Source organism: Cygnus olor, chromosome 15, assembly GCF_009769625.2.
Source record: "Cygnus olor isolate bCygOlo1 chromosome 15, bCygOlo1.pri.v2, whole genome shotgun sequence".
Taxonomy (NCBI): domain Eukaryota; kingdom Metazoa; phylum Chordata; class Aves; order Anseriformes; family Anatidae; genus Cygnus; species Cygnus olor.
The window spans coordinates 989,080-1,001,458 of record NC_049183.1 but is presented as its reverse complement, the minus strand read 5'-3'; positions in this window follow the sequence as shown (position 1 = coordinate 1,001,458).

The window sequence follows — 12,379 nt, the reverse complement described above, 5'->3', positions numbered from 1 at the left end:
GAAATATCTATAAATCAAAAAGCAACCAAGATCATCATTCCACTGTGCAAAATAATATGCAAATCTGCATGAGACTTGGGGTTTGTGCCCATGATGTCTTCCCTATTTTTCTGGAGCCCGAAAGCCTCTTCCAGCTGCAACAGTACAATAGTACCCTTACTAACATTTACCTTAAGACAGCTTTCACATGCACACACAACTTTATTTACATTGTACTACAGGAATTTTCTACTTGATACTGACTCTTCAGTCTTTGATTAGCTATTATGTTAATATACTAATGGTTTTCTCAAATAATTTTGTTCTGTAGAGTATATTTGTTATGAATGGTCATGTCAATCCTTGGATGTATTTTCATCTGGATGTATCTCTAGCACACCTAATAGGTGAATTTGATACAGAATCCTCAAACCATTACAAGCTCTTCTCATATTAAAACTTATATCTCATTTTTAGTTTTTCATTAAAATTTTCACTTGATCAGCCACCAGAAATATATATTTTTTTTCTGTCTCAAGAGAAGGTATATATTTTAAACTAAATTAAACTGAAATGAAGCTGAGCTTATTCCACAAGAAGTCTTCCAAGTATCACACACTTCAACTGCAAGACTCTCAACTGTTCATTGGGTTTTTGCAACCAGTGTATCACATTTGTAACACTGGCTAAGACTGCCCAGATCTATCTGAAAACTACCTTGTTCTTTGTCTATGCTGACTGATAACTTTTTTTTTTTTCTTTTTTTGGCAACAGCCCATTTCCACAATTCTTTTACATGTCTTTTTTTTTTCTATAAAAAGTAAGACACATTATCAGTTTCACAGCTTTAAGTGACATCTCTGTCATACTGCAGTATTTCACTATGCTCAGTAACTAAGAATATAAATTCTGATAACTGAACAGTACTTCCTACAATTTCCTACCAAAGTTCTTGATATAAAGAGTGGGGATAGCTATACATCTCACTGTAAAATGTAGCTAGGCAGAGTAGTTTTAAGTTAAAACACAAAAGACAACACGTCTAGTCCTAATGAAGATTGAAGATTTTTAAAAATACTTCCCTTAAATACAAGATCACCCGTTGTTTATATGAAAGAAAAAAAAGTCTGTTTTATGAAATTATGTAAATTTACATAACTTGTCATATTTTATAACATTATATTAATCACAGGGAGAAAAAATGATCACTTAAAGGACTTGGTTCACTACTGAATGCTGCATCCAAAGTCTGTTTCCTGCCTCCTTACTTAACATATTCCCAGAAGTTTTAAACTTACAGTCTACACTGTGAAAACTTTTCCTGCCTCCTTACTTAATGTATTCCCAGAAGTTTTACACTTACAATCTACGCTGTGAAAACTTTCTAATTATTACAAGCAGGAACGTGAAGAGGACACAACTGTTACTAAACATAGCATATTCTACAAGATAGGCTTTCACTTTGCTAATAAAGCCTATATAAAGCAAGACAGATGACTGGCATCTCTGTACCCTGCAGTTTCTGGGATGAATGTCTAGTCAAGAAGAAAGCATGCTGAATCCAAGACATGAACAGTGGCACACCAATACACGACAGCCAGGCAGAAAACTTCTGGACCTATTTGAGTTCATAGTATAAAGTGCCAAGTTAACTGTTCTAGAATCACACATCAACTTTTCTCCATCATGCAAGGCCCAGTCTTCAGACGCCAGAAATGTATTAACTACTAAATTGTATAAGTTAACAGCAAGTAAGGCAAACAGGAAAAAGTAGGAGCCTAAATCACATCTATCCTTCAAAGGCCAGTAATTTTTTTTAATTTTTTTTTTTTTTGAGCAGCAACTAGTCCCATGTACTAATGCTGTGTGACAGTATTCTCTTGAGATTTGGCTTCACACGTGGGTTTTGCTCATGTTGTTTAATACATCTTTTCACTTGCTTTGAGGCTGGCTCTGAACTACTCCTTAAAGCCACAGGCCAAATGTCATAGATCTAGACAGCCATGCTCAAGCTTAGATACATTTCCTAACTACACTCTATTTGCTAGTTCACTCTCATTCAGAGGGAGGATCCTGTTACCTCCTCTTTCTACCTACTTTTTTTGCACTGGCTCTGGAGTTAATTTGAAGGCATTGTAAACAATGTCATTCTGCTAACATATAGCAAACTATTTATCATCTTGGGTTATTTTTCTGGCCTCATAGCAAATTCATCAGCACATCAGACCAACTCCAGAAGTGACAATGAAAGCAGGGAGGGAACACAGACAGGTTTTTGCCTGATTGGGGAGCAGGAGAGAACTACTACTACTACTCCTTCCTTCCTTCCTTCCTTCCTTCCTTCCTTCCTTCCTTCCTTCCTCCCTCCCTCCCTCCCTTCCTTCCTTCCAGCAGCAGCAAGCTATTAGTTCAGCTTAGCCATTCATGCATTTCCAAACAGCTGTAATAATGTAAGTCAGCATTACCACAGCCCACATTATCGGTCTGTCCATCACCTGGGTGCTGGCACTATACTTGCCCAACAAAACAGACTTGGAAAAAAAGCATAATCCACATCCTGTTAGTCAGCTCGCTGAACTAGCTCTACACAGATTACACATGTGTGCTGTAAAGAGAATATAAGACTGCGTCATATGGAGGGAAGGGGAAAGGTGAGACTGCAGCAGTGCTGACTTGAGTTAGCTTAAGCTGTTGTGTAACGACATGTATAGCTACTTACTTAGTAGCTTAAAGTGATTAGAAAATAAAGACTTGAATGAGTCAGATTCTGTCAGACTATGCATACACAAAAATTGCACAGACGATCTCAATACGCACTTATGCTCAGGCTTGATGTTTAATGTTACCTAACTTACAGTATTAAGGACAAACCATGTTGTACTTTCTAGATGATAACAAGTCTTTCATTCAGACCTTTATTTTAAAGAAAAATGTGTCATTCACTTCTATTTCCCTAGCCAAAAGCCCCAAGTTTTAAATGGTTTTTAGATATTATTAATAGAGGAAGCAAGTTAACTACTGAAAGATGTGACAACCCAGAGGAAATGGCTACAGCAATAAATCAAAGATATGAAAACTTGCAAAAATGTTGAGAGGGTCAGGAGAGGAAGTTCTTCAGCCTCAAGTACATAGATCTGCGTTAGGTTTCCCCAAGGAAGGCAGCCATAAACACCCAAGACAGAACGAGACCTTAAGACTCAAACTGTCATGGTCACCATGCAAAAGGCTTAGCCAAAGCGACTTGCAGACTTGCTAGGACCTCAGAAACAAGTGTGTCCTCCCCAGTCTGCCAACATCCTCATTGACAGACATGTTTAAGCAAGAGTCTGGGCACCTGGTTTTGAAGAGTAGTGTCAAGCCCTCTCCTTTACAAAATTGCCACATCCCAATGGTCATTTCTCACATTTACTGCACAAACATAGCATCTAATTGGAGGTGGCCAAAAAACACCAAACTCCACAATTTAAAATATTTTTACTAACTATCCACTGATACAGATGAAAAAGTTATAGTTCTTTTAAAATGTATGCAGTTGATTAGCATATGTCATTATCACAGCTTACTTTTATTTGCAAAATGAAGGCAAACAGACCCTCATTTCCTTCTACCAGAACAGTAACTGATGTTGGAGAAGACAAAACAAATGAACAAAACATATATAGAAAAGCTTGGAAGATGGTCCCTAAAAGAATGACAAACCTATAGAGACAAGTATACCTTGGAGCATGCCAATACCCACTACTGGTGTAACAGCCATTTGGACTGGAAGTGATATTGAAGGTGATGACATAATGGAAAGCAATCCATAAACAAAAAAAAATACAGTTAAGCATCATTAATCCTACCCAACACAATTTCAAGGAAAGTTACTTAATATGTCCACTAATTTTCCGAAGCAGTAAGTTTTGCAAAGTTTTGAAATAAACATCTGTAGCCTACAAATTTATGTATGACATCTAATGACTAAAAATAATAACAATAATTGCTTTTTAATCTGGATAATAAATGTTTAATTAGTTCTCCCTTAGATCTATTATTACTATTCCAGGTCTGTATTAAGTATTTAGACAAAAAATTAGAGTTGGTAGATAACAAAAACTGTTAAATTATTTATCATACTGCCACCACATTTTGACTTATTTCCCTTTCATGTCTCTTCTCCCAGCTTACTATGACAATCACTGCTTGGTAAAAACTAACAGCACTAATTCTAAGTGAGATGCTTGATGGGCAAAAGTGTCATGCAAAGATCTGTACTGGGCTTCTGTGCAAACCAAGTTCTACTTACCTACATAGCATTCATTCAAAGTTTGCTTTCTTTCTCCCTCCTCCACTCCCCAAGAGGTAAGGAGGAAAAATCAAATGCATTGTCTTATCAAACATTCACACTACACTGAAGTGGACTTCTGCAGTTAGTACAATTTGTTACAGTTAAGGGGAACAACTGGATGTTTTCTTTTTACTAACACTTCAAATGCCACCTAGTTTTAACATATTATTCCCAAATAAATCATCATATATTTCTCTTATATCTGCCAGCTTTTTATCTATAAAATAGATTTTTACAGATGGGGTAGACTCACAACTATTAGAGTGATATTTAAGCATCCTCTTTTGCTCTGTCATCTGGATCCTGGCAGCCATAGAGATTCCTCCTGCAGACACTACATAGTTAAAGCATTAACAAATATGAGCTGTCAGTGGATGTGCTCAATCTGATTTGCGTCTCACTGGCACTTCTGCAGCTCATACGGCTGGTAACTCTCCAAATCTGTCTGATCGCCCTTTCTACTATTATACCAAAATCTCCAGTTTATGACAGTTAAAAACAGAAGCACATTATACCCTCTCTTGGAGCTTGTGGAGCTGGGGGGAACAACGGTTCTCAGATTTTCTGCATGAAGGGCTTTATCTTTATCCTGGTTGCCTATTGACCTGTGCTGTAGGGAAACAAGTCTTTCCCTAGCTCCTAGGAATATTTTACTCAGCTCTGTATTTTTTTTTTTTAATCTTTTGGACAGCAACAAATTTCAGAATAATGCATCTCTGAGAACCTCTTAATAATAATTCTGAAAAAAAGTCTCACATGATACAAGGCTATTTCATATACCCTTTTGAGTGTATTTTTTATACAAAAGCTACAGAAAATTATAATTTCTATACAAACTACTCCATTATCATTTTATCCCTTTCCTCCCACACAAGAAAATACCTCAGTACTTTCAAGTTCAGCACCAGAATTGGGAAAAGTAAGATGTAAAGGTTCATCTGAGCAATTCTATTTCATTCAGGATGCTGAATGCTGTCTTCAGTCTTAAGACAGAGTACTTATTAGTACCTTCAATCTTTGGGCAATTCTGTTAGTTCATTCTTGACTGTTAAGATCATCTTCTGCCTAAAAATTGTTTCAGAACAACTGATGCTTATATGAGAGATTAAATTTAGTTTACTTGCTGCAGGGTGGCATTTCTTTTGAGCTGGCTTTCAGTACGTTAAGAGGAAAACTCCATTTACTCCCTGCTCCCGGCCTTTGAAGAAAGATCTTGTATCCAGCCTGTGCAGCAATTGCACCACCTGATGGAGTTAGGAGTGGAATCCCAATTATCCTGCAGCATTTTTCTCAACAGCACATCAGAATTTATCTTAAATTATTATATATTAGCCTGACTAATCATGGCTTCAGAAAATTTGTGTGCTGAACTCAATTTAAGAATAGAAATGCATGTAGAGAATAGCATGTAGTGGATTTTGCTTATATTTCTGATGTTCTGCTTGTCATTACAGCTGGTAATCAACTGACATGAATTTGAAGCACAGCACATGTTTCGTCACATGAAAAGATACAGGATGGAAGCTCTGTAATAAGGCATGCATCATACAATACAATACGATACAATATGATAATATTATGACCTGAACGTAAAAATCAGAAGTCAGGAACACATATTCTATATTCTGGACTATGAATATAAGATTAATGTGTTTTAAAGGCAATTTGCCCATCTTTCTCTAAGACCTAAAATCCCTCTTACAAGATGAGAGTCTTGTATAACCATAAACCCAAAAGTTAGTTCAGAAAAATGTAATCAAATGTGATTCACAAACAACTGGCAATGAACTGAATATTTTTCCTAAATGTCACTGCCCTGTTTTAGTTTCATATAATTCTGCAGAGCTATTTATAGAAATCTACAGCATCCCAGATTCAGTGTTTCTGAAAACTAACAGTTTGAATTGACTCATATAACATTGAACTAGATTACTTTTGTTAACCACAGTTCACATCATGCCAGTACTCCTCTGAAGACATTAAGCAAAGATATTTTAGTTTATTGCCAGACAAGGAAGTGTAACAGGAATCATTTCTGTTTTTCTTATGAGTAATACTGACCCTGGGAAGGAACAGAAGATAGATTCAGAAAACTATTTTTATACACAGGCTTTAAACCACTTTCTCTCTTGACTGTGATCAGTTTTCAAAACAACACGTGTCTTCAGGACTTCCCAGGCTTCTTGTCTTCAAGGAAAGCTTCCTGTCCAGCCTCTAAAAGTAGCTGTTGAGTATATCCGTAATTACCACCACAAACATCTGAATTTTTTGCCTTCCAAACAGCCTAAATCTGAATATAAATACCACAACATAGCACCACTCCACATCTCCATGCAGTATTCATCTGTTCTTTCTTTCTGCAGACCATGCCTGCTTCTGCTATCAAAAGCAGAGAATGAAAAGCCATGTGAGCAATTGAAGCCACAGTGGAGAATCACTCTTAGCTAGATCTCTTCAAAAATATTAACATATTGAACCACTATGGACCCAAGCATATCAGACATACCTTGCTTATCTATTTCCATAGTAAATTAACTAAAATTAAATGAGGTCCTCAGACAGTCACTTTGTCACAAATTAAGCATAAAATCAACTACGAAAAGTCAGTATTGCAAACAGCATCCTGCATTAGAAGCGACATATGAAAATCTGAAAGTGAGGAGGAGGGAGGAGAAAAATTCCCATTTTCTGACACAAGAACCTAATTAAAAATCATAGAATCATAGAATATCTGGAGTTGGAAGGGACCATAAGGATCATCGAGTCCAACTCCTGGCACCACACAGGTCTACCCCAAAATGAGCACAGTCCAAACACTTCTTAAACTCCAACAGGCTTGGTGCCGTGACTACTTCCCTGGGGAGCCTGTTCCAGTGTGCGACAACCCTCTCAGCGAAGAACCTCTTCCTGATGTCCAGCCTGAACCTCCCCTGCTGCAGCTTGACACCATTCCCTCAGGTCCTATCACTGGTCACTAAAGAGAATAGATCGGCATCTGCCCCTCCATTCCCCCTTGTGAGGATGCTGCAGGCCGTGATGAGGTCTCCCCTCAACCTCCTCTTTTCCAGGCTGAACAGGCCAAGTGACCTCAGCTGCTCCTCGTATGTCTTCCCCTCTAGGCCCTTCACCATCTTTGTAGCCCTCCTCTGGACACTCTCCAACAGTTTTACATCCTTTTTGTACTGTGGTGCCCAGAACTGCACACAGTACTTGAGGTGAGGCTGCGCCGGTGCAGAGTAGAGCGGGACAATCACTTCCCTCTACCTACTAGCAATGCCGTGCTTGATGCACCCCAGGGTACGGTTGGCCCTCCTGGCTGCCTCCTGCCTGGCTGACACTAACACAGTCAGCATTATTCAGCACGATAGGACATCCAAATTTTCAAGATTAATCAAAAGAACATTAACTTGCCTCAGCAACTTCAGTTACTTTGCCCAAGTGCTATGGGAGCCTTCTGCAAGTTTCTGTTACCAGCGGCCATTTCAGAGCTTCCTTCTGTCACCCTGCCCAGACCTGCCTGCTCGGCAGGCAGCCTGCAAGTGCCTTTGTGGATGAAAAGTAATCGAATACGACCTTGACTACTACTTCATACTTTTAATACAGATTTGGAAAAAGTTAAGAACTATCTGGGACTATTCTCGTAAAATCATTTTTCTTTGCTTCAGGGTTTTCTTCAGCAAAGGTGAATTCTAATAGCATTCAGATACCACATTCAATTCTATTTAAAATGTTCTTTCCATCAAATTCATGTACCAAGAATTGACCTTGTTATTGTTTCTCTTTTTCCCTATACAGTGGGACAGACCATTATAAATGTGACAGAAGTCTGGTATGAACTGCAGGCATTGGGGCCTCTGAGGATCAGTTTAATGTCATAAAAATGACATTCAGACCCTGGGTTTGAAACCTGGTCAGAGCTGAACCTCCCACTACAAAATGGGTAAACATTTGGGGATTTTGTCCCTGAGGCTGGAGAGAGCAGTTACTCTGACTCATTAACTAATAACCTAAGTTTATGTTTATAATTATATTTAAAGTTCTTCCCTGTATCATTCTTCTTAACATTTTGTGGCTGGCTGAACTGAATGGAAGCTGGCAAACATCTGCTTTTTTACCAATGCAAATTCAAAACTCTCTGGCACTTTTTAAATATCTTGTCATCACCAAAACATTTGGCCAGAAATAAAAAGATTAAATGAAATTTAAAAATCCAAAAATCCACTACTAAAAAAAAAAAAGAATACAATGGAAATTGGCTAATGGGGATCAAAAAACACATATAATAGGGAAGGATGCAGAAAACCATGTATTACTAGTAAATATATTTCTCAATAAAAAACCTCCAAAACCAGGTTCAGCATGTTTAAGGATTCTTAATTTTTAGGTAAGAGGGAGGAAAAGCCAACGAGTCATTGTAAGCCTGTCAAATGTCACCTCTTCCATCTCTTCTCCAGAAGATGGAGCATCATGCTAAAATATTACAAACCAGGACACTGTAATTGAGCTTCACAACATTACCCTGTGGATCTTGGCTTGTTTCACTTCTGCCGAAGTGAACGTGTCCTAAGCAGCAAGCACAATGCTTGAAGATGCTACGAGGAAAGGAGAAGAGAACACCTGGCAGTGCTCAAGCTGGTCCAAGCCTGCTGTCACACCTTATCCTTCCAGCAGCTCCTGGAGCTGTACAGTGGGCGCTGAGTGCTGGGCCAGGCTCCTTTCTTCTGTGATTCCTCCTACAGCTGCCCCAGCACATGCGTCTTAGATGCAGGATTATGTTCACTCTAGAGGGTGATGAAACATTTCCAAAAAGAGCTCTGACTACTCCTATCCCCACTCCAGAGGCTCTATGGGCAGATTCAGACCCTAATGGGCTCATCAGGCTTTAAAAATAATTTGAAGCAGAGCTTCTGGTTTCCTTTCCTTTGAAAATAATCTAATTTATGCATGCAAAAACTGCATTAAGAGCTGAACCAACAGGCCCTAAATAGAAGTAATCAGGGGACTCCCTTCAAAACTGCGCTACTCTTCTGAACTTCATTGTTAATGCAGAGAGAAGCCAAAGTCTAAAATGAGGGGGTAGATGGGTATACTGAGGAGACACAAGTGCTTTTACCTCCCTCCACAGAACAGAGGAGAGGAAATGACTGCATAACAGAATAAGGTGAGGAGCCCACTCAACTGCTGCTAACATATCTTTAGAAATAATTTTATTCTTTACAATATTTAAAACAAGTACTTAAATGATGTATTCAGTGTAATACAGTGATTACAAAAGTTTATCAGGCATGGGGTACAACACAAACACAATCCAGTTTATGAGGTTGCTAGTTTATAAGCCTGTATACTTAAAAAGAAACAAGTTGTGAAAGCAGCAAGTTGAATATTCTTCCCTGTTCTTTTTAAATTTGTAAATAAAAACAGCAAGTAAAAGGGTATTATAGTTCTGTCCAGGAGGGAAAACAAACAAACAAAAAACAACAACAACAACAACAACAAAAACATATACTATGCATTGCAAAACAAATTTTTGCAAGACAAACTTTATTTTGCAGGGTTAGTAATAGTACTGAGAACTGGCAGGTGTTCAAAGCACAGCCTGTTTCTTGGAGACTGATTCCCTAGTCAGTCTGTCATATATCAGACTTGAACAGGTCTAGATACAGGCTCTTCTGCTTAACAAGCAGTTATTCTTCTGGTAATAAATCCTTTCTAAAGACATTTTCTTCTTAAGAAAGAAGAGTTAAAACACCTCTATTTGGTCTATTCCAATGTTCATTCCCTATTTGCTAAAAAAGCCAGGTTCTCTGCTTCTCTTCTGTTCTCATGTTTAATTGGTTTAAGTTTCACTGATTTTTGGAACCAGGATAGTCAGTACGAACAACTAGAACAAGCTTAGGTTCAAAATGTGAATTTCAGTGTGCTTTGTCCTTGTCAATGTGTACTGCTAAACATTATCATGATTAAACAGATAAAAAGATTAACTATCATTTACAGTTAAAAATGCTGTTCTTCTAGATATTTTCCAATATCATGTGGGCCTCTTGTCTGTAAGCAGGAGTTTAGAAAGGTTAGTGCTTGTGCTCTGGGCATATTTTTGGTTCCTCACACACGGTTATGTGTGTGGGACATCCTCTGAAGCCTGCACAAAATCTGGGCAGAATCTTTTCTCATTGGAAGATTAAAAGATTAAAACCAACAGTCCCCTTTCTAATACAGATTTTGAATATAGTCAACATCCTTGTTCATTATGAAGATCCAGACTGCATAGGGAGGACCATCTGAAAAATTGCCATAGGGATGACAAATACACTCAAAATGTTCTTGTTTCCAGATCAATTATTGGGCTAACACATTGATGCCTTACAAGCTTTAATGCATTGCTACAACTTTAATAAAATATGTCAATGTTCACTGTTTGAGACATACTCTGTTAAGCAAGTAACAAATCTACTAAAACTAGGCCACTCGGAAGCCTAAGTGTTTTCTTCCTGCAATATCAAATCATAGAATCATAGAGTCATTAAGGTTGGAAAAGACCTCCAAGATCACCTGGTCCAATACTTCAATATTAGCAATAAATCATAAAATGTTCACTGGGTTTAACAGAGTAATGAAACTCGTAATAAATACTAGATATCCTTTAATAATTTAAAGATATTGGAAAGGATTTCTAAAAAGACATGAAAAGACTAGCTAATAGCCACCATAGTTCCCGAACTTATTAAATTAAATACCACCTATATTGCAGTGAGCAGTGATACAGCAACATTTAATCAGCATTTAACATATCGATAATGTTAAAATCTAACTCTAAGACTGGAAAAGCTAAAAAGCCTGTTATTTTAAAAAGTGGAAGAATATGATAATATAGTCTAGATAGTTTTGAAACAGAAGAGACTGATCACTTTTAGAAAAGAGAGCCCAAAGGAAAGGCTGAAGAAAAAGTCCTTGGTCAATAACAAATATTTGTTGTCCTTGACACAGGAAAACTGTTCTAAAATTGATCTTCATTATTATAAGAAAAACAAACAGATGGTATGGAAGAAAACTAATAGAGAGGGGAGACCCCTACTTCAGTAGTTCTTCAAAGCCAGCATATAGATCATTAATCAAACTTCTTTCAATCACTAAATTTTATCTTTAAAAAGAAAAAAAAAAAGAGAAAATAAATAAAACTCTGAGTTCTAGATTCCTTTCACAGCTAATCTTTCTATCCTACATCAGGTCTCTGATTTTTCCTGTGTTCCAAATGGGAAAAGCCTTAGGCTGTACCCTGAGGAACACCTCAGCCACATGCTGGCACTGCTGCTGAAAGAAACAGCTCTGTCCACCCTGCCATCCCTGGAAGCAGCAAACACCATCAATACCAGGAGGAAACAAATGGGTTCATATTTGTAAATATTGATAAAGTGGCATTGAGTTTTAAAAATTAAGGTTTTACAAAAAAATAAAAGTTTTTTCTTTTAATGTTTTAACAATATTTGATAGTATTTTCTGTTTCTTGAACGTGCATCTGCTTCATGTAAAATAGCAGTAAATTACAGAGATGAGCTGTCTTACCTTCGAATTACACACAGAGGGATTTTCCATGCCTGGAACCAGCTTAGGACAGCTGGAGCTTTGCCTCTGCTATGCATTTTCTCTTGAGAGAGGTACCCTGGGTCTGAGGTAAGGGACCCCCAGGCCCCTTACTGCAAAGCTGGTTTCTAAGCAGTTTTTATTTCGCTCCCAAGGCAGGGCTTTACACCTGCCTTTGTCATGCTTCATCAGGTTCCTGTCAGCCCACTTCTCCAACCTGGCAAGCTCCCTCTGAATAGTACCCCTATTCACCACTGAATTCCCTTGTGCCCACAGGGAAGTCAGACTAGTTGAGGGAACTGAGGAGTGTGCCTCTTTCTTCCTGTCTCTGCCAGAACCCTAAATCTGCCAGATTCCATCGATCACTCTTCATCACCTACAGCTCCTCTGCCTGCAGTTTGCTCTGCTCCTATTACCACAAACAAACTGAATTTTATCACATAAAGCATGGTGACTATGGTGAGAAGCCTTGAAGCAGCCTTCTGATAATGA